Source organism: Sceloporus undulatus, chromosome 1 (genome assembly GCF_019175285.1).
Source record: "Sceloporus undulatus isolate JIND9_A2432 ecotype Alabama chromosome 1, SceUnd_v1.1, whole genome shotgun sequence".
In the NCBI taxonomy this organism is placed as follows: Eukaryota; Metazoa; Chordata; class Lepidosauria; order Squamata; family Phrynosomatidae; genus Sceloporus; species Sceloporus undulatus.
The window spans coordinates 146163861-146168302 of NC_056522.1; positions in this window are offsets into that span (position 1 = coordinate 146163861).

Genomic DNA, 4442 nt, shown 5'->3' on the forward strand with positions numbered 1-4442 from the left:
TGTAAAATGTGGGCTAGACAAAGTAACTGTTACATGGATTTGTAACAGTTACTTTGTCTAGCCCACATTTTACCAGCTTGTTTGCAAGATTGTCATGGGAAACCTTGTCAAAGGCCTTACTGAAATCAAGATATACTATATCCACAGCATTCCCTTCATCTAACAAGATGGTAATTTTATCAAAGAAAGATATCAGATTTGTCTGGCATGACTTCTTTCTCTGAAACCCATGTTGACTTTTTGTGATTATGGAAATGCTTTCTAGATGTTCACAGACTCTGTTTAATGATCTGCTCTAGAATCTTTCCTAGTATGTCACACTAACTGGACGATAATTTTTGGGATCCTCTTTCCCCCCCTTTTTGAAGATGGGGACGACATTTGTCCTCCTCCAGTCTCCTGGGGCTTCTCTTGTTCTCCAGGAGTTTTCAAAGATTATTGCTCCAATATTACGTTTGCCAGTTCTTTTAATACCCTTGGATGTAGTTCATCTGGTCCTGGAGAATTAATTTAATTTAGATTAACCAGGTATTCCTGTACTATCTCTTTACTTATTCTGTGCTGAAATTCCCCTATTCTGTCCTCTGTTCCATTATCCTCAGGTTGAGCACCCTTTGCCTTTTCTCAGAAGACTGAGGCAAAGAAGGTGTTGAGTAATTCTGCCTTTTCTCTGGGCCCATACAGACAGGCCAAAATAAAGCTGCTTTGGGTCACTTTGAAGGTATGCTGTTTAAATGACACATGCATCTTTAGAGGCCAGAAGTTGCGCCATAGCTGCGCTCCAGTCCTTAGGAGTAGAGCATGGCTTTGGCGCTGCTTCTGGCCTCTTAGGACACATGCATGGTTTAAATAGCCCACCTCCAAAGTGACCCGAAGCAGCTTTATTTTGGCCTGTCTGTATGGGCCCTCTGTTAGCATTTTGCCATCTTCTCCATGCAGTGTCCTGGTTTCTTGAGACACCTCCCATTTTTCTTCCTCCTTGGAACTACAAAATATTGTACTTATGTACAATTTCTGCTTGTACCACCTACTTATACAATCCTTTTTCGGAGTCTAGGATGAGGAATACTGCCTTACCTTCCTGCTGTGGGCTGACCAGAGGGAGACTTGGATCCAGGCAGCTTCTTCACCAGTGCTGCCTGCATGTTTCCCCTCTCATCCTGTCGCCCTGGGAATGATCGAGGAGGCTTACAGCAAGGGTAAAAAATACAATACAGAATAAACCCCATTATTATTGTTGTTGTTGTTGTTGTTATACCTCCTTCCCACAGAACAACTTAATATCTCCAAATACAGTGCGCCTGCGTCATATGTCAGATTGACACAGCTTCCTCCATTAGATAGAAGGAAGGAAGGAAGGAAGGCAGGAAGGAAGGAAGGAAGGAAGGAAGGATAGGAGAACAAAAAGGAAAGATTGGCAATACAATCGTCCCTCCGTATTCGCTGGAGTATGGCTGGTGGGCCCCCATGAATGTGGGGAAAACGCATATGGAGAAACACTGAGAGGAGACCTCTCTAGGAATCCCTAGGTCCTCTAGTGGAAAGGTTCTGCCAGAAGTTGATCATAGAGTCATGCTGGAGGACCTACAAATGCCTAAAGAAGTGCTTTCTTTAGAAACTTTTAGGTCTTCCAGCACAACTCTATGGTCAACCTCTGGCAGAGCTGTGCTGGAGGACCTAGAGATTCATATCACCTCTTAACCATCTCTTCTCCGGGTTAAATATACCCTGCTCCCTAAGATTCTCCTCAGAGGGCCTCATGGGTTCCAGACCCTTCACCATTTTGGTGGCCCTCCTTTGGACACATGGCTCCAGTCTCTCTAATGGAGGTCAAAACATAGTGTGTGTCTTTTTATTTGCAGTTTTTCGACATCCACGGGGGTCCTGTGCCCCTAAACCCAGCCAATGTGGAGGGAGCAGTGTAGACTTAACTCTACGAAAGCTCATGCTGCCAACTTTTTTCTTTCACTTAGTCTCAGAAGTGCTACAAGATTTCTTTGCATAGTGATTTTGCAGGCTAACGTGGCTACATCTTTGAATTCTACTCATGAGAGCAGTGGTTCTCAACTAGGGATGCCATATCCCGGCGGCCCCCAGGACAATTCCGCTTTTGGGGGCCCCCTCCCGGTCCCGGTCCGGTTTGGCCCCCACCCATGCCTTGTTTCCGGTTTGGGGCCTGCTCCTGCGGCCATTGCCGCTGCCACTAATGCAGCTGGCTGCGTTGCCAACCCACCTCCTCCTCCTTCTCTTGGTGGTGGGCAGCGCCAACCCACCTCCTCCTCCGGCTCTGCCTTCCTCCTCCTTGGCGGCAGAAGCGCCGCCGCCACCGTGCCTCTAGCGTCAGGGCTTGCCCGCCCGCCCGCGCACACAGGGCTCCAAAACAGGAGCTTGTCCCTTGCTTTGGCCAGCCAGCCATTGGCCAGCTGGCCAAAGAGGACGGGCTCCTCGGCGCTCGCCGCCTGGGCCTCAGCAGGGGCCAGCAGCAGCGCACGCTCCTGCCCCGCTTCCCTCCACGCAGCCTGTAGAAGAGGAGGGGGGAGCAGGAGGAGGAGGAGGAGGAAGGGTGCCTTGAAGGGCAGAATTGGGGCAGAGGAGGAGGAGGAGGAGGAAAGCTGAGTCAGTGGCCATTAGGTCTGCCTTGGTTTTTTGGGGTTTTTAAATTATTTTTAAAAATATAAAATACTTATTTTATTTTATTTTATTAATTTTTATTATTTCTTGTTTTTTATTTTAATATTCCCAAATACAGTGCGCCTGCATCATATGCGGCTTTCAGCATACGCTGAAAGCCATGCGGGGAGGAAGGGGCAACATGTCCTATAGTGAGTAATAGAGTGCGTGCCCATGGCGCACTTGCGCGCACTGCCCCCAACACCAATGCAGGAGCCCCGTTCATTTAAATGGGGCTCAAGCGTACGTAGAATTTGCTTTACGCAGGGGAGTCCAGAATGGATCCCCCATGTAAAGCAAGGGCACACTGTAACAATCCCAATAATAAAACAAAATCCAATAAGAAAAGTGCTAAAGCTGCAAAAAGACAGTGGGAGTCCTGGGGTATTCAACTAGATGTCCATATTAGCCTGGAACCATTTCAGCTAATCAGGGAAGGCTTGTCGGAAGAGATCCGTCTTGACAGCCTTTTTAAAGCTGCCGAGTTTGGGGACTTTCCGGATCTCCTCTGACAGGCCATCCCATAGTTTGGGAGCAGCCAAAGAAACGGCCCTCTGGGTAACCACAGCCAGTCTGGTCTTTATTGGCTGCAGTATATTCTTCCCAGAGGACCTAAGTGAGTGGGGTGGATTGTACAGAAGAAAGCGATCATGCAAATAGGTTGGACCCAGGCCATGAAGGGCTTTACAGATCATCACCAACACCTTGTACTATGTCCGGAAACTAATAGGCAGCGAGTGAAGATATTTCAGTATAGTTATATGGTCACCTCTAGATGTCCCGGAGACCAACTAGGCAGCCATATTTTGAACTAGTTGACGTTTCTGGACTAGGCACAAGAGTAGCCCCATACAGAGCGTGTTACAGAAGTTGAGTCATGAGGTTACCAGTGCATGTACCACTGTTTCCAGGTCCCCCAGTTCCAGGAATGGACGCAGCTGGCATATCAGCCAAAGCTGATAACAAGCACTCCTGACATCAGGAGCAATGATTCTAGAAGCACTCTCAAGCTGCAGATACAGTCCTTTAAGGGGAGTGTGACCCCGTCCAGGACTGGTTATCCCTATACCTAGGTTAGGGGTCCCAACAGCGAGTACCTCCATGTTATCTGGATTCAGTTTCAGTCTGTTTTTCCTCATCTGGTCCATGTACCGCTTTAAGGCACTCATTGAGAGGAGAGATGCCATCCTTGGCGTGTCTTGTCAAATGAGAGTCGAGTTTTCCGCCAGTGGCATTCTAGTCATTCTCCAGCCCGCTTCATGTTCCTGAGTTCTTTTGTGTACCATAATTTACGGTTAGAAGCAGGCTGGAAAGGACGCTTAGGAGCGATTGTGTCAATAGCCCTGGTCAAATCGGTGTTTCAAGTGTGAACCAAAGCTTCAACTGAATCACCAGGGCTACCAATCATTAAACCCTCTAGGGCTTTCTGGAATCCTATTGGTTCCATTAGCCTTTGTGGGCGGACCATTTTAATAGGTCCTCCACCCCTGACTGGGCAAACAGTGGCCTTCAGTCCAACCTTGATTAGGAAGCAATCCGTCCATGACAGTGCGGTGATGAGGTTCGTAGTTTGGGAGTGCTCCTGGATTCATCTCTACAGTTGACATCTCATGTGGAGGCGGTGGCTAGGAGTGCCTGGTATCAACTTTGGTTGATATGCCAGCTGCGTCCCTACCTGGCTCAGAAAGACCTTGAAGCAGTGGTACATGCGCTGGTAACCTCTTCTTTAGACTTCTGTAATGCGCTCTACATCGGGCTACCTTTGTACCAAG